The 19,921-nt window shown below is 36.6% G+C and overlaps 1 long non-coding RNA gene across 1 annotated transcript; it reads right to left on the reverse strand.

Annotated features, from left to right (window-relative positions):
- Positions 1-17,733: 17,733 nt before the first annotated feature.
- LOC110799764 (uncharacterized) lies at positions 17,734-19,628 on the reverse strand. The gene is made up of 2 exons (XR_002536469.2): positions 19,369-19,628; positions 17,734-19,245 (listed from the first exon to the last, which is right to left on the reverse strand). It is a non-coding gene; the product is annotated as an uncharacterized lncRNA (long non-coding RNA).
- Between the last annotated feature and the right edge of the window lie 293 nt (positions 19,629-19,921).

The raw sequence follows: 19,921 nt of genomic DNA on the forward strand, positions 1-19,921 counted from the left end.
ACATTGCCATGTCCACATAGTTCAAGAAACAGAACTACTAGTCATCTTGCATTCTAATCGTCTAACGTTTTCTATGCGTCCAATTTTATAGAAAACTCCGACTAGGGACCATTTTCAACCTTTGACATTCAAGTTCACTTGATAGACATTTCTTAGTCACAGGACTGGTCCTGACAGTCTATCTTGAATATATCGTCAAGTTGAAGGGACTCATCATTTAATAAACCACAAATTAAATGGAAAAATGAATTCCTTTCATTTATTGTGAATGTTTAACCAATAATGTTTTACAAAGATTCAAACTCTAAAACTTTAAAACATTAAACAGAGACATCAAAGCCATTCTCCAATATGCTTGATTCCCATAGCTGCAGTGTGCGAGTTGTGCTTCGCTTGCGGCAGAGGTTTAGTTAATGGATCTGATATGTTGTCATCAGTTCCAATTTTGCTTATCTCGACTTCTTTTCTTTCAACGAACTCTCGTAGAAGGTGAAATCTACGAAGTACATGCTTGACTCTCTGGTGGTGTCTAGGCTCTTTTGCCTGTGCAATAGCTCCGTTATTATCACAATACAGGGCTATTGGTCCTTTAATGGAGGGGACTACACCAAGTTCTCCTATGAACTTCCTTAGCCATATAGCTTCCTTTGCTGCTTCATGTGCAGCAATGTACTCCGCTTCAGTTGTAGAATCCGCAATGGTGCTTTGCTTAGCACTTTTCCAGCTTACTGCTCCTCCGTTGAGGCAGAAGACAAACCCAGACTGTGATCTGAAATCATCTTTGTCGGTTTGGAAACTTGCGTCCGTATAGCCTTTAACAATTAATTCATCATCTCCACCATAGACCAGGAAGTCATCTTTGTGCCTTTTCAGGTACTTCAGAATATTCTTGGCAGCAGTCCAATGCGCCTCTCCTGGGTCTGACTGGTATCTGCTCGTAGCACTGAGTGCGTACGCAACATCCGGGCGTGTACATATCATAGCATACATTATTGAACCAATCAATGATGCATATGGAATCCCATTCATTCGTCTACGCTCATCAAGTGTTTTTGGGCACTGAGTCTTGCTTAGAGTCATTCCATGAGACATGGGTAGGTAGCCTCGTTTGGAGTCCGCCATCTTGAACCTATCAAGCACCTTATTGATATAAGTGCTTTGACTAGGTCCAATCATCTTTTTAGATCTATCTCTGTAAATCTTGATGCCCAATATGTACTGTGCTTCCCCTAGATCCTTCATCGAAAAACATTTCCCAAGCCAAATCTTGACAGAGTTCAACATAGGAATGTCATTTCCGATAAGCAATATGTCGTCGACATATAATACTAGGAAAGCAATTTTGCTCCCACTGACCTTCTTGTATACACAAGATTCGTCCGCGTTCTTGATGAAACCAAAGTCACTGACTGCTTCATCAAAACGTATATTCCAGCTCCTGGATGCCTGCTTCAATCCGTAGATTGATTTCTTTAGCTTGCATACCTTTTTAGCATTCTTTGGATCCTCAAAACCTTCAGGCTGTGTCATAAACACAGTTTCTGTTAAAACGCCGTTTAAGAAAGCAGTTTTGACATCCATCTGCCATATTTCGTAATCGTAATATGCAGCGATTGCTAACATTATTCGAATAGACTTTAGCATTGCAACTGGTGAAAAGGTTTCATCGTAATCCACACCGTGGACTTGCCTGTAACCTTTTGCAACCAATCTAGCTTTGAAAACTTCAAGTTTCCCATCCTTGTCCTTTTTCAGTTTGAAAACCCATTTGCTTCCAATGGCTTGGTAGCCATCTGGCAAATCGACCAAATCCCATACTTGGTTTTCAGACATGGAGTCTAATTCAGATTGCATGGCTTCTTGCCATTGCTTGGAGCTAGGGCTCGTCATAGCTTGCTTGTAAGTCGCAGGTTCATCACTTTCAAGTAATAGAACGTCATAGCTCTCGTTCGTCAAAATACCTAAGTACCTTTCCGGTTGAGATCTATATCTTTGCGATCTACGCGGGGTAACATTTCTAGATTGACCATGATTCTCACCAGATTCTTCTAAAGATCTCTGAGTTTCATCCTGAATGTCATCTTGAGCATTCTCTAGAGTTTGTTGTTCGACTCGAATTTCTTCGAGGTCTACTTTTCTCCCACTTGTCATTTTGGAAATGTGATCTTTCTCCAAAAAGACACCATCTCGAGCAACAAACACTTTGTTCTCAGATGTATTGTAGAAGTAATACCCCTTTGTTTCCTTTGGATAGCCCACAAGGATACATTTGTCAGATTTTGGATGAAGTTTGTCTGAAATTAATCGTTTGACGTATACTTCACATCCCCAAATCTTAAGAAAAGACACATTTGGAGGCTTTCCAAACCATAATTCGTATGGAGTCTTTTCGACAGCTTTAGACGGAGCTCTATTTATAGTGAGTGCAGCTGTATTTAGTGCATGTCCCCAAAATTCTAATGGAAGTTCGGCCTGACCCATCATTGACCTGACCATGTCTAGCAAGGTTCTGTTCCTCCGTTCTGACACACCGTTCCATTGTGGTGTTCCAGGAGGAGTCAATTCTGATAGAATTCCACATTCTTTCAGATGGTCATCAAATTCATAGCTCAGATATTCACCGCCTCTATCAGACCGCAGTGCCTTGATCTTCTTGCCTAATTGATTCTCTACTTCACTCTGAAATTCCTTGAATTTGTCAAAGGATTCAGACTTATGCTTCATTAGGTAGACATAACCATACCTACTGAAGTCATCAGTGAAAGTGATAAAGTAGCTGAAACCACCTCTAGCATTTGTACTCATTGGTCCACATACATCTGTATGGATTAAACCCAATAGTTCATTTGCTCTTTCTCCAACTTTAGAGAAAGGTTGCTTTGTCATTTTGCCAAGTAAACATGATTCGCATTTACCATAATCCTCTAAGTCAAATGGTTCTAGAATTCCTTCCCTTTGAAGTCTTTCTAAGCGTTTCAAGTTTATATGGCCTAATCGACAATGCCACAGATAGGTGAGATCTGAATCATCCTTTTTGGCCTTTTTGGTATTTATGTTATATACTTGTTTGTCGTGATCTAATAAATAAAGTCCATTGACTAATCTAGCAGATCCATAAAACATCTCTTTAAAATAAAACGAACAACTATTGTCTTTTATTATAAAGGAAAATCCCTTAGCATCTAAGCAAGAAACTGAAATGATGTTTTTAGTAAGACTTGGAACATGGAAACATTCTTCCAGTTCCAAAACTAGCCCGGAGGGCAACGACAAATAGTAAGTTCCTACGGCTAATGCAGCAATCCGTGCTCCATTTCCCACTCGTAGGTCGACTTCACCCTTGCTTAACTTTCTACTTCTTCTTAGTCCCTGTGGATTGGAACATAAGTGTGAGCCACAACCTGTATCTAATACCCAAGAAGTTGAATTAGCAAGTATACAGTCTATAACGAAAATACCTGAAGATGGAACGACTGTTCCGTTCTTCTGATCTTCCTTTAGCTTTGGACATTCTCTTTTGTAATGGCCTATTCCATCACAATAAAGACAGCTTGATGTGGACTTGTCCTGCTTTGATTTAGCATTGCCCTTGGACTTTCCACCTTTCTTGAATGGTCTCTTTCTAGCCTTGAGTAAATCTTTGGCTTCACAGTCCAGTACTATTTCAGCCTTTCTGACAAGGTGAATAAATTCTGCAACTGTTTCTTCTCTTGGTTCACTTAGGTATTGTTGCTTGAAGCGACCAAACCCACTGTGTAGTGAATTGAGCAAGACAGAGACTGCCATCCTTTCGCTTATTGGTGTTCCCAGTAGACTTAGGCGATCAAAATATGAACACATAAGATCCACATGGAACCTCAGTGGGATGCCTACCCTCTGTTTAGTGCGAAGGAGCTGAACATGTGTTTCTTGGACCTCCATCCTATAACACCTGTTGGGAGAACTAACCTTTAGCCCAGACATTGATTTAATCAACTCATGGACGTTCAGGTCCCTGTCCTCCGTACTTCCACGACAGATATCCCTCAGATTCTTGATGAGCGTAAAAGGTTCATAGGCTACAAACCTTCTAGCCCAATCATCAGGGATATTGTTCAGCATGAGACTCATAACCTTTTTGAGATCCGCATCCCAGGCGTAAAATCTCTCAGGGGTCATGTCTCTGGCATAGTAGCTTGGCATGGGATGTGATAGTACATACTCAAGTCCATTGAGTTTGACTATTTCAACTAGCTTAGCTTCCCATTCAAGAAAATTTGTTAGGTTCAGCTTGACCATAAGCTCAGAACCCATGATGATGTTTTGATTGTTGTTTGCCATATTAAAACTACAATTGAAAAGAATAAACAAATAAATAACCATTCACAGTTTCTCTTAATAAACTTAAATTCTAGCATTCATGCATAATTCAATGTTTATTAAGCATTTTATTCAAATTATGTGTTCCGGCAGGTGTGAATAAAATGATTCCAAGATCCTAAAATCATTGAAGAACTAAGCACAGTTTGTCGACTTAATCCTAGAACATCTTAGGTAAGCAAAAGCCTTTTGCTAATAGTCTAGAAACTATTCTTGGTTGATAGGTACGTCTAAGAACTTATTAGGTAAACCTATCGAATTTGCCACGACATAAAAGGACTCCTTACTTATATCGTTGAGTTTCACCAAAACTAACATGTACTCACAATTATTTGTGTACCTTGCCCCTTTAGGACCAATAAGTAACACCTCGCTGAGCGAAAACTATTACTAGATTGATGTAAAGGATATCCAAGCAAGTGTATATTTTGGCATGGCACCTTTTAACTCAATTTTTAAGTTTGGAACTTAAGGCTCTTACTATGTTGGTTAGATTTTAAGTGAACTAAAATCCTTAATCATGCAACATAATCAAGCTTTTGATCTCATGCATTTTAAGACATATTTAAAGCAATAAATAACTTAAAACATGCATAAGATATTTGTGATCTAGTATGGCCCGACTTCATCTTGAAGCTTTGACTTCAAAGTCCGTCTTGAAAATCTCCGTGGGAGGCACCATTTTCTTCAAATAGGATAAGTTATAACTAATTACAACTATTTGATGGTACGCAGACCATATTTGAATTGAAAAACAACTTTGGTACTTTAGACCAATTACATTCAAATTAATGGTACGCAGACCATATTTTCTATCCTATTTGGGCCATACTAGTCACTTCATAACCTGCAAAACAGTACATATACAATATATACCATTCACCCATTCATTATCATGAATGGCCCACATAGCTGGTTAGTTAAACACATTATGCATCACGTAAACATTTGCAGCAATTAATCAAGGGCACCAATAATCTACCAATTATTCAGTCCTTATTAATTCTAATCGAGTTGTTTTAACCTTAAGGATTTGTAGACCTAATCAAGAGTTTATGACTAAAAAGTGCTCCCACTCAAACCAATAAATTCATATGCTTTACTAATTTTAAACATAAAATTGTATTTCTAGTCTAACCGGAAACATACAAATTTAATTAAAATTTAAAGCTCATATAAATTTATAATTGAATCCAAAATTTAATTTAGTTTCAGTCGCATTTAAATTAATTCATGATTTTAATTTTAGTAAAATAATTAGAATAAATTCCATTTATTATAATTATAATATTCAAAATTAAAATCCAAGAAATTAATTCAAATTATTAATTTTAAAATTAATTAAAATTACGTGAACTGAAATTTTCAAATTAAACATTCAAAACGATCTAATCGAAACGCAAACACCCTACGCGTTGCACGCCCATGGGCTGTACGCACACAGCCATTGCTGGCCATGTGCGCGCAGCCCATGCGCTCGTTGCATAGCTGCTGCTGTCCCATACGCAAGCCTCCGCACAGCGCCCACCGCACGCGAGCTATCGCTCGCAGCGCGCGCGCGTTACCGCGCTCGCTGGTGCGCGAGATCGCTCGCTGGTGCGCGCGAGCCATCGCTCGCTGGGGCGCTGCATCGCTCGCTGGTGCGCGCGAGCCATCGCTCGCTGGCGCGCGAGATCGCTCGCTGCGCGCGCGCGAGCCATCGCTCGCTGGTGCGCGACATCGCTCGCTGGGCGAGCGACATCGCGCGCTGCGCGCGCGAGCAGTGCTGGGCGCAGCGCTCGTGGCACGCGAGCTTGCGCTCGCTGCGCACGAGGTTGCGCGCTGTTGTGCGAGGCAGCGCGCGCTGTGGCGCAGCTCGCTTGCTGCCCACACGCGACTGCCTTGGCTCGCCCTTCGCCCATGCCCATCCGTTCATTGCTCGTGGCACACGACACAAGGCAGGGCTGCTGCCTTGTGCTCGTGCACTACGCCCTTGCTCATTGCATTCGTGCCGCACGGGCGACGAGCTCCCTTGCTCGTCGTCGCATGCCCGCATTATACAACACCCCTTAAGGGTAACACGAAGCGTCCATTGCTTCGTGCGTGCAAGTTATTTGAACGAATCGCATAAAAATTTAAAATTTATATTTAAAATTAATGACAAATTAATAAATATTATTAATTTCATAATTTTAGGGCGAAAAAATCGAAAATTTATTATCCAATTGATTTCCGATTGTTATGGATTCAAGTCTAGGTCATAAAAATTTAAAATTTATCGTAAATTTACAATTTTTATGGTGGTTTTTAATCATAGGTTTCTAATTAAATTACAATTAATTATGAAAATCAAATTAATTCTAAATTATTCTAATTTTCAACAAATTAATCATAATTACAAATTAGATTGCATAATTAACAAGACTAGGCATTCAAACTTGTTAAACATATGCAGTAGGTCAATCAAAAATTCAAGATTTATCAACAGGAATCGCAAATATTTAATTTAACATCTTAAATTTACGAAATTTTGCATCCGAAAAACTAAAACCTTCGAAAAGTCATAGTTAGGCTTCGAATTTGAGAATTCTGGGTTCGGCAGAAAAATACTATTTTTGTCAAAATTTTAGAATGCCTTTTACATGCGGAATTGACACAAAAATCACTCAATTCGGATGAGTAACGAAGAAACTGCCGAAAAACTGCGTACATATAATTAAATAAACGCAATTTGCAATTAATTAACAATTACGAAAATTAATCACCCCTTTTAATTCTTGCAAATTTGTAATATTTAACCATGTTCATGCAATTTAGATTATGAAAATAATAAGGGGCTCGTGATACCACTGTTAGGTTATGATACATATGACATTTACATAGATCATGCGGAAACAACCATTAACCCAGGAAACATATTATTTACACATAATCATATAGCATAATTAGATGCATACTCTTTGTTGCGTGCCTTCCCTAGCTGCGCCCGAACCGAACAAGAACAAGTCTTTTAGGACTCCAAGTGTCGTCCCTCCGTAGAAAGTCCACAGCACGTCCGGATCCGCCTTAAGATTGACCAACTAGAATCGCCCTTAAGGTACTCAGAAAATTCGGCACTTTTGAGCAAGATGTGTGTTTGATTTTCTCTCAAAAACTCACTTTTGAATACTTAAAAACTTGTGTTATAAATAATGACCCCTAGGCCTTTATTTATAGAGTTATGGAAAAGGAATCGTAATCCTAGTAGGATACGAATTAATTGAAATTAGAATCCTACATGAATTCTATTTAATTAATTTATCCAATTTAGGAATAGAAATTTAATCATACACTAACTCTTGTAGATTTAGGAATCACGCATGAGCACAAACTCACACACACACGGCAGCCACAAGGGCTGCCCATGCGCGTGCGAGCAGCAGCCCACGCAGCGCGGCCCACGCATCCGTGGCCTTGGCGCGCGCTGGGCCTGCCTTGCGGTAGGCCTGGGCGCTGCCTTGGCTGGGCTTGTGGCGCGCGTGCTTGCTGGGCGATGGCCCGGCTTCGTGCTGGGCCTTCGTCCGGCAGGCCTCGTCCGATGCTAATTCGTACGATACGCTTCCGATTAAATTCCCGGTTCCGGAATTCATTTCCGATACGAACAATATTTAATATTTCCGATTCCGGAATCAATTTCCGTTTCGAACAAATATTTAATATTTCCGTTTCCGGAATTATTTTCCGATTCCGGTAATATTTCCGATTCTGACAATATTTCCGTTTCCGGCAATATTTCCGATTCTGGTAATATTTCCATTTCCAATAATATTTTCCGATACGTACCATGTTTCCGTTTCCGGCAACATCTACGACTTGGATAATATTCATATTTCCGATACGATCCATATTTCCGTTTCCGGCAATATCATCGTTTCCGGAGTATTCATTTCTTGCCTGTGACGATCTTAGCTCCCACTGAAACCAAGATCCGTCGGTTCCGAATATTCATAGATGGAGTATTTAATGCCATTAAATACTTGATCCGTTTACGTACTATTTGTGTGACCCTACGGGTTCAGTCAAGAGTAAGCTGTGGATTAATATCATTAATTCCACTTGAACTGAAGCGGCCTCTAGCTAGGCATTCAGCTCACTTGATCTCACTGAATTATTAACTTGTTAATTAATACTGAACCGCATTTATTAGACTTAACATAGAATGCATACTTGGACCAAGGGCATTATTTCCTTCAATATCCTATCAAAGATAGGAGGACAATCCATTCTTGAAATCTATGAACACTCACTTTGATTCGTAGTACGCCCAATAACTGCTTTTATAGCCTCCTTTTACGGTGCGACGTTTAGCTAATTCTCAACCGAGCAAGCATAATCACTCATGTTCTGAGGAATGGTTCTAATCACCATTAATGAGAACTACTTATGACATGACTTTAATCTCTTAAAGTGTCCTCATGGTCAATCTGATACAAGTTCCAGTAAGTATCTATGCAAATGATTTCTGACATCCAGTCCATCTAGTTCAAGAAACAGAACTATAAATCAACTTGCAATCTAATCTTCATTAGTCATTGGTCGTCCAACCTTTCAATGACCTGGATTAGGGATCCTTTTGTAATTTCAATATTCAAGTTCACTTATGGGTGTTTCTTTGTCGAAGAATCCATCTTGACATCCCATTTGAATGTTTTGAATCACTTGGACTTCATCTGTAATACCTCGTATTTTTCTATAATTATAAATATATTTTATTATATTTATAAAGCATTTCGTTGTAATAAAGTATTTTTATAAATTAATTCCATTTAATGAGAATTAAATGCATTTTATTTTTGATTAATTTGATTATTAATTAATTACGGAAACCGTATTTTTATGAAATAGATTCAACGAATTTATTTAATCGGGATTTGTTGGGTCGTATTTTGAAAACGAATTTAATTTAGTTAAAGCCCAGTTAATTTCCCATGATCAAACCCAACAAAGCTTGCAAGTAGTAAATTTAATTGAGCCCGGAAATAAGCCCAACTCAAACTACCATAACCTAGCCCATATGGGAGAGAAAAACTATAAATAGACCCTCTCATTAAACCCTCACAAAAATTTCAGCACTCCCTCTCTCTCCTCTTTTTCTCTCTCCTTGCGGCACCCTCACTCCTCTCATTCGACTGTCCCCTTGCTTGCAGCCCAAGGCACGAGTCGTGCCCAGCCCGTGCGCGCACCCCTCGCCCAGCCTCGCCTTGCCTCGCAGCCGCAGCGTAGCACACGCGTGCCTGCGAGCTGTGTGGCCTTCCGCTCCGCGTGCCCGCAATCCCTTCCTCATCTCTCCCCGTAGCGCTGAGCCTCGTGCTCGTTGCTGCTGTGTTGCGTACCCCAGCTCCCTCCCTCTCGCCCCTTTGCTGCGCGTTGCACTGCTGCGGTGCGTGCTGCGTGTTGTTGTGTTGTTGCGTTGTTTGCTCGACGCCTACACACACAACACAATTAATTGTTGTGTGTGTGTGTTGTTGATTGGGATAATCAAATTTATATTTTTTTAACATTAAATGTCAGTTTTTAAATTTGTTTTAATTATCTTGATTATTTAATAATTTGGGTTATTTAAATTGATTAGAACGGTTATGAACACCGTATTGGTTTATTGTCGTATTTAAATTAAAGAGATTGGTTTTGATGATTGAAATTATTATTTTCAGATTTAATGATTTAATAAAGTGTCGATTTTTGAAGTCAAAACATGTTTTTATGATAAACTATTATTAGGGTTTTAATTCCAATTGATTAAGAGATTAATTCACATAATTTAATGACAATTTAAATTATGGGAATCAACTTAAATTTTCAGATTGTTTATAAGCTTTAAAAAGTTGGTTTTTAATGGTTTTAAAGCTAAAATGTTTTTATGTTAGGATTTGAGTTAACTATTTGAGACTATTAAATTAACGATTAACGATTGATTTTTAATTAAACTAAGAGTTTTAGAATCTTAAATAGTTGCTGGAAATTTAGTAACATGGATAATAATTTAGTTTCTCCTTTTGTGTTTATAGGAGTTGATTTCTAGTGAGTCGTGATTCGCACAGTGACCCCCGTACTTAGGTATTCCAGGTACGTACAAGACTAGGGTGACCACCCATCCCTTGAGGACTTTGTGAAGTGTATTGAATGCGAATCATGTGAACTTATATGTTGGAAATTCATGTTTGATGATTGGGAATGAAATGTTATTATGAATTCATGTTTGATATCGAGAACGGGCATTTTATTATTATTATTGAATCTATGTGAACGAGCATGTTATAAATTGAATTATGCTTTATAGATTCTGTTGAACTATCATGTTATGGACTTGTATAATCGTTGAATTATGTCAAGCATGTTGTTCAAGTTGGTTTGCATGGTAGAGTAGTGCGCATGCAAGTTGTTATTATTATTATGCTATAGTACAGGATGTCTAGCATATATATTGAGCCTGTAGAATATTGCCGGAGAGCAATATATATTCTACCAAGGGGTAGAATATGTTAGAGAGTCTATGTGAATTGGATTAAGGACAATTCGTGCTAAGGGCACACCCCGCTTGTTAATAGGCAATGTCGGGTTATCTCAAACAGTGTTTTTGAGAAGGAACAATGGGAGTAATTTCACTTGAGTCTATGTTTGATCACAAGTCCTAAAGGATTAAAAATGGAGTGTCATTGTTGAATTGTTTAATTGTTTGATTGTTTGCATGTTATGTCTTGTGTAGAGTCTTGAGTCGCCTTGAACATAACATACTAATTAACGTAAAGTGTAACCCGAAAGAGCTTCAAAACTCTTGGAACGTATATACCTTGAGTATGAACAATGGGGGGAGTCTTGCCGGAAAACTTGTACTCCTTGAATGATACAAGACGTTGTTTCATTCTTCATTTTATGCCGTTGTGCATTGGAATTATGTCGGTATGGCTCAACTGTCGGTAGTAGCCCGACTTATTATTTGGTGTATGGGTGGCTCCCATCACCATTTTCTTTCCTTTTTAGGATACTTTATTTTACCCGTTCGAAGCTACTTTTTATTAAACTGTGAGTCAAGAGTCGTGTCAAGTGTCGAGTCTTGTCTCCATGTTTACTTGTTTATTATATGGCTTTTGCATGTGGATTATTCATTATATGGCTTTTTCATGTTGATAGAATGTTATTCTAGCTTGTCCGTACTCAGCTTTTGCTGACTTCGTGTTTCATGTCTTCTGGTCATGGCCTTTGCCTTAATGACCCTATGATGATCCATCAATTGCATTTGCGTTGTTGGGGAGTAGAATTTTAATAAAGTAGGTTTGTAGAGATAACTTGCGGGAGAAGTTATCATGGGATTTGTGTTGAGAGTTAATCTTCCGTATTTATAAACTCTACTTTTATTCATAGTCATGACTACTACTATTGCTAATATTTACAGTTAATGGATTTTTAAATGGTTTAATACTTTGGTTTTGGGCCTCAACGGTTCAAACTTGTTTTAATAACCATTAATTATTTATTTAATATGTTTTGAAAGTTAGTTAATTCCGCTGCGTGATTCTGGTAAATAGCCTTAGCCGTTATCACGGTGGCGGTAATATCTTGGTAATTCCTGTGTTTTAAGTTGGAAAACTTATTATAAAAAGCAAGGAATTATTAGAGTTTTTACATCATCATTTAATACTAAACCAAGATTAAATGATCTATGAAATGTAATTTCATAATGATAAATGTTTAAACCAAATGCTTACAAATTTGTGGGCCTCTAACCCAAAATCAAGCATTTACAGATATAGGCCTTTCACCCAATACTTAAAACATTCATGGAACTCAAACTTGATTCCATTTCTGCATATGAATGTTGTGTCTCATTCAATGTAGAGGTTTAGTTTATCATACTTTTCTATTCTTAGCATCCTTTCTATCGAAAGCCTTTCGATGTAAGATGAAAAGATCTTCGAATATGTTTATAGAATGATCTAGTCTTTCATTGCTGTTAGAATGATTCTCATATTCAAAATAGAAAATTATTCAGATAGCAGACATGTGATCAACCTGAGTTCATTGAAGAACTCCCACTAGAAATAATTCCCTTTCATTGCTTCTTAGGCAATGATGAATTCATTTCAATTATGTAGAATTGCAAATGATGCCATCCTTTTGGAATACTCCAACCAGTTCACAGAGATGTGGGAGATACATCTTTCAACTGAGAACTTGGAAACTAATCATTGATTCAGTTTCCCATGCATCACATATGGTTCAGAACCTATGTTACCACCTTTTAATCACGACGCCTAATTGTCCGTGTATGTTTGTGGTTTGCCTAACAACAAGATTCAATTTTTGCTTAGGCAAATGCATGTAGCATCAAAACTTTATTTCATCTTCACTTCCTCTTATCAAGTGCTCATCGTACATATCCAAATGTATTAGATGTTCTTGATATGGTTCTAATGATCTTTGATCTAGATCAATAGAGATTGGTATAAACTCATCACGATCCAATGTTCACGAGTTATCTTGGCGATCTATATATGACATCATTTATGATTGATTGTAATGCAAAAACCATTCGCATTTTAAAATCTATCCATGTAACTTTTAGCTTTATTCTGTTTCAAGAGATACTGAATATTACTAAAATCTTGGCATTGCCATGTGATATAAGGTGAAGGCACCTCTTCAAGGCCCTTCATGTTTAACTTTAGTGATAACAGCCTAGCTTTATACTTAGTTAAAGCATTCATTACTTAGACCTACTCATATGGGTTGAGAGTCTCTTATGAGTCTCTCAATTGTGTTTGATTTAGTAATTACGTTTACAGAATCCAAACAACGCTTTAGATCTTATCCTCGGGGTGAGCACGGTTCGGGTAACCGAACCGATAAGCTTATCGGTTCGGTTACCCGAAACCCGATAACGGCAAAACCGATATCCAAAACCAAACTGATAAGAATCGGGTACCCGAATTTCGGTCTGAAATTCCGGATACCCAAACCAATTATCCGAACTGAACCGAATTTTTGGATTTTGATTGAATTTATATATTCCCAATTTTTAATATGCAACACTTATTTTATTTTTTTAAAAAAAAATTGTTTAAAATTAGATATAGCATTAATATGGTGCTTCCTCCATAGGAACTGTTAGATTTGAGGAAATAGGAAGAAGAAAGGAAGAAGAAAACATGAAGCCATTGTTGAACCTTGGAAGCTCGTGAGCTTTGAAAGAGAAAACTAAAGACTACATTTTATTAATTGTGTAGTTAATTGAGATAGACATATAGTATAAAACTAGAGAATGTATACTAAGTAGTTACAAGGTAGTTACAAGCTAATTATAACCTAATGTTCTATACTCCAATAGGAACCATATTCCATAATTGATTATCTGCTTATAAAACTTGTAGAGTGGATGCGAAGTGGTGAACGGCCGGTGACGACGGTGAGTAGTGAGTGTTGAGGAGATGATGGAGAATAGTAGTATGATATCAAAGACCCAAAGAGGAGATGATGGATATCTCTGATTTGTAGATTGTAAGTGACTAAAAGAAATAGAGAATGAGAAGAGAGAGAAAGAGAGTGAGTGAGAGAGAGGATGAGCGGCGGTCTGGAGATTGAAGACTAAGAAAAGGAATTAGGTTATTTCACTTGCCACTTAGGAGTAGTAAGTTACGGAGTAGTATACTTCTTTTCAAAAAAAATTACGGAGTACTCCCTCCGTCCCGGAATACTCGACCCGGTTTGACCGGCACAGAGTTTAAGGAACTTGAATTGACTTATTTAATTTAATAGGTAGTAGTTGATAGTGGGGTATTATTTTAATGTAGTTAGTGGGAGGTGGGTTAAGAGGTGGGGTTGGGGGAGAGTAGGGGTTGAATTTTTAATTATTTTTTGTATGGAGTAGGGGGTAGGTGGGTTAATAGGGGTGGAGTGAGAAATAATATAATATTGTTAGAATATTTCCATTTTTAGAAACAGGTCAAGTATTAAGGGACGGCCCGATAAGGAAAACAGGTCAAGTATTCCGGGACGGAGGGAGTAGTATACTTCCTTTCACTTTTTCAGCTTTTCTTTTTTTAAAAAAAAATTGAAAACTGAACCTTTTCGGGTAATTCGGGTACCCGAATCTTTGTTAATGGGTATCGGTTACCCAACCCGTTAACAAAGTTTCGGATCGGGTACCCAAACCGAAATCGTTATCGGTTCGGGTACCCTAATATTCGGATCGGTTTCGGTTCGGATTTTCGGGTTTTTGGTTTTTCGGATAGTTTTGCACAGACCTATCTTATCCAATAGATCTTTAACCCAGTGTGTTCTAAGTTTCGCCATGGTTCTAATATTGACAAATACTTTCAAATCTAACCAATTCGAATTTGAATGTCATTTTCAATAGAGAGATATGTATCTCATATGTAGAACCAATAAACTTGACTTAGCTCCCACTAAACTCATCATCTACAAGATGATCCATGTTTTCATAAAGCTATGATTGCTCAATACCCTTGTTGAAAAATATGGTCCAATTCCCACTTGCATGCTTTAATGTACGAATAAATTTCTTAAGCTTGCTCTTTTATCTAACATGCAAAACTTTTACATTGTGTGATGTACACAATTCCTTTCTACAAGTTCAATTGAGGAAGGTGTTTCGTTTTCCAATTGCCATATTGCCATATGCAATGATTGCTAGATTTATCCAAAATAGTTCAAGCATTCCGACATGGTGAAAAAGATTTCAACATTATCAACGACATGAAGTTGTCACTAAAAGAAAAATAACTTATAGAGGCAAGACATAATTGCCTCTAAAAACGGTGATGTAGCCTCTAATGGCTTTTTGACGCAAAAAAGTGGATGCCTCTAATAAGTCCGTCGCTAATTAGTAGTTGCCTTTAAAGGCCACATTTTGAGGCAATATAACTTGTTGCTTCAAAAAGCACATACATTTGGATGCAACCAAATATATTTGCCTCAAAATATAATTAGATGCAATATAAAAAATTGCTTTTAAAAGCTGCATATATTTAGAGGCAACTATATAATTTTGTCTCGAAATATAGTTAGAGGCAACATAAACATTATCTCTAAAAGCTACATATATTTAGGGGCAACCATATAATTTTGCCTCGAAATATAATTAGAGGCATAGTAAAAAATTGTTTTTAAAGACCACATATGTTTAGGGGCAACCATATAATTTTGCCTAGAAATATAATTAGTAATATTTTATTTTCAAATAATAATATTTAGATGCAATATGAGACTGATATGAAAGGTTTTTAGAAGCACCAGAAATAATGTAGCTTAGAGGCACCAGAAATATTTCAGCGTATTATTTTAGACATTTCCAAGCACAACCACCTATAAGCTTAATTTTTGTTAATAAGTAATATTATTAATCAAAAGTGAACCAAAATTTTGTACAGGCTCAACCGGATAAAACACCTTAGGCTTTACAACAACCTGCAAGCCCAAACTACAAAAACTAATCTAGCCAACCAAATTGTAAAACCAAAACCAAAAAATAACAAAAACTATCAAAGTCAAACCAAATCAATGTATCGCTAGAAAACAGAATGTAGCAAGGGATTCACCCAGTACCAGTATCATCTGAAAATATGGAGGACACCTAAAGACTTGGTACCAACTAAGAGCACTCCCAATGGTGAGGAAAACCAAAAATCTCACGAGAATTTACTACACTATTTGGTGAGATAAAAAAAAATCATGAGTGTGTAGATAAATCTCACGAGAAAACTCACGAGGAAACAGTGTAAAAATATGAGTGTGAGATTTCGGTGAGAAAAATATGAGTGTAAAGAACTGTTTTTTGTAACGATTATATTTTGTAACGGCTATTTTAGCCAAAAATAATTTATAAAAAAAAAAAAAAAAATCACCAACGGCCATAATTTTTTTTTCTCTATAAATAGAGACCAAATTTGCTATATTTCTACACACTTTCAAAAATCACTTATTTCTCTCTAAATTCATTAAAATCATTTTCCTTTAAAGTTATTATTATTATTATTATTGAAAAAAAAAATAGTTTACCAGAAAAAAAAATTACCAACTTTCAGATTATTATTATTATTATTATTATTATTATTATTATTATTATTATTATTATTATTATTATTATTATTATTATTATTATTATTATTATCTACATTAATTAATTATTTTCTATTAAATCTATTTATTGGACATAAAAGGTAAAAAGTACATCATTATGTTGAGTATAAAAATTATTATTACCAAAATTTTCATTAATTTTAATTACCAAAAAAAAAATTAATTAAGTGTTAATAAATATTTAAATAATTAACATAAATGAATGAACATTAAAATAAATACATAATAGATGAAGTATATTGGAGAAATAAAATGTGGTGGGGTATAGTGAATAGTAGAAGATAGAGTGGTGAGGAAATTTTTTTTTCCTCATGAATGGGATGCAAATTTGTGAAAAAAAAATCTTGTGAGAAAAATGATGTGGAGGAGTAAGAAAATGGTAGAGAAAGAGTGGTGAGATTTTTTTTTTACTCATTAATGGGAGTGCTCTAACTGACTAACAACTTTCCACCAGATGGGTTTGAAGGGCTTCTCCAAGTTTGCAAGACATTTCTGAAACTCATTCAAGTAAGATAGAAGAACCTTTTGCCGCCTCTGAAGAGATTGCCTCAGCTTGCGTATCATCAACAAGATTCCTCATTTGATAAGGAGCCAAAATCACAGCCTATCTCCTTAATGTGCTAAACAGACAATTAGCTCAAATTTTGTAACCAAGAATGTTGTTTTCTCCCACCCATTTGTGTCTGGTGTGCGTGTCGTGTGTGCATTCTTCATTTGTTTGTATAACAAACATGAAAAAAAATTCACACAAAATTATACTTGTAGTAATTTCCAATCACAAATGAAATAGAAGTCCAAATGTGTGCAATATAATTTCAGGCCAAACTACTATTTCTAGCAATATGTCTTGTTCTTTAAAACATTGAATAGACACCCTACATTATCCCAGTTTTGACACCTATCAGTAACATCGTCTGACATCATGTCAGGCCAGGTACCTGTAAGGTTGTAATTGAACAAACAAGTTCACACCCTGATGCGCAACGCGCAACTCAAAATGCAGCAAGAACACCAACTCATGGTAGCTAAGTCTCATAGAAATCAGATACATATGTGTAAAGGAAAAGTACTCTAGAAATCCCATAAATAATTACAGGATTGAAGGTGTGACTATGAAAATGGGGCTTACTTGCATGGATCGATGCCAGTTAGCATGGTACTGCACGACCAGTACGAAAGCAGCAAAAGATTTCTTATTACTTAAATGAGAAGACAAAAGACTTAAATCTGCAAATCAGTAATCATAATAAGCATTGAGAGTTATTAAGAGGGAAAAAAAATCAGCACCGTTGCATGGATGAAGAGATTTCACAACTGAAGACTGACCACAACAAACAGAAGTTGAAAGATTATTTATAACAGGCAATAACATGATCTTTGTCAAGCTCAGTTACTCAAGATATTAAGTGAACCAGCTGAGGAACATTTTTCCATATTTCTTATCTTTAAATGTTATCAGACTTATCACAGTTGAGCCCTTCAACTTCAAGGCTTCCAGCACAAGGGAGAGAAGCAAAGGAAACCTCCAATAGAGCTTACATGGTGCAAACAAGAGTTCTCTGACATTTACTTCTGGTTGTAGACAAAGGTACCCAACAAAACATATCAATCAAATGTGGATATTAAAGAGACATCAAGTTATTCAAAAAACTTCAAAAGAATCAAAACTAAATTAGCTATGTTTAACAACTCGGAAGGCCGAACACCCAATTCAGTCCGAACCGATTCCGATTTTGAATAACTAGGCTCTAGACAACACAAAATGGTTAGAATAACCTTAGGGGGAGGTGTACCCTTAAAGTCTAAGGTACATTTATGCAAAAAAAAAAGGTAATTAGGTCTTTCACAAATGAATACAAGTATAAAATATAGGCTTTGCCATATTCTTAAGCCTTTCAATATTTACGACAATTTAATGAATACAAGAAGATCTAGTTCTACAACTAGTCATGTTTACTTTATGATAATATGTTGGACTTTGTATGACAACTAGCGGCTGCAGCAGCTGCATCTGCATTACTCTTCAATTATCAAATCTATCAAATTAAGTCAAAAGATCATTAACACAATGTCATCTGATAACAAGGAGATTTAGCACCAACCTAAAACACATTTATCCAAATTCAACTACGCAACAGGTATGCCATGCCAAAACGTTAAAAAATGGTAATGCACCATCATGTCAAACAACTTCAAGCTGAGCCTAGCTATCTTATCAACCAACTGCAATGAACCAATATACACCAACTGATGCACCATCTAAAATTAAAAGACAAATACACACCTATAACATATTGCAAAGCACACAGTATTCTCATTTCATCACGTGTCACCTCTTTTCCTAAAATTTTTATGGCATATGGAGCACGAAAATCGTCTGAACCATCCCTAAAGAACAAGCTAGGTCAAGACTCACTTTTTAAGAATATAAAACACAAACAAAAATCTCAAGCTCGGCAAATGAACAAGTTCAGCTCAAACTGTAGTGCTTGACTCATCTACGTTCATAGCGTTCAAGAACAATAGAGTATTGTACATTTGTATTCTGTACTAACAGTCTATAAAACTGTAACTGTACTACTGTAGTAACAACAAGGCAAACTAATATCCTTGGATCAACAACAAGGCAACTAAAGACAATCAAGATCACTGCAAATATTATTGACGAATAGATCGTGAGGGCAAAGTCGAACCGTACAAGGTATCAAAGCTCCTTGTCGTCCCACATAATCTCCTTATACTCTGTCCTCTCTTCTTCAGTAAAATTTCGAGCTTAAATTACACAATATCATCATTCAAATTTCAGCCAATTTCTCTAATTTTGCAAGCATCGTAATCAAATTAAATCAAATTTTAACAAAATTAAGGAAAAATTGAAAACAATAGTTTAATTACCTGAACCCATGATTTCATCGTGATCTCTTTGCGCATTCATGGTGGAAAACTTAAGATGGTGTGAGCTCGACGACGGTCGACTGGAAGATGGCGAGAGCTCGGCGGTGGTCAACGGGAAGGGGCTGAGGTTGGTTGATGAAGATTGAAGAGGGAAGTTATGGAAACAACGTTAGGGTTTTTTAGGTTGAGGAGGAAGATTTAGAGAAAAGCTTAAATAATTTAATTAAAATAAGTGAATAATATAATTACTTTTTTTTTTACGGGAGTAATTTTCTTTCTAAAAAAAACGAGATTCCTGTTATGAATATTATGTGGATGCCCATTATACCCTAGTATATTTCCAGAATATTCTAGATCTTAGGGTTTATTGTTCCTCAAGCAAACCCAATTCTATTGTATGTATATATAGCCTGTTGTTCATGGAATAAAACACATAGTTATTCTCTCCCAATTTCTCCTCCTTTATCTCTGTATTTCACAACACGTTATCAGCACCATAGATCTACCCTGTTAATTTAATCAAGTCTATAATTGCAAATCAAAACCTGTAATA

The sequence above is a fragment of the Spinacia oleracea genome, chromosome 3, assembly GCF_020520425.1.
Source record: "Spinacia oleracea cultivar Varoflay chromosome 3, BTI_SOV_V1, whole genome shotgun sequence".
NCBI classification, from domain to species: domain Eukaryota; kingdom Viridiplantae; phylum Streptophyta; class Magnoliopsida; order Caryophyllales; family Amaranthaceae; genus Spinacia; species Spinacia oleracea.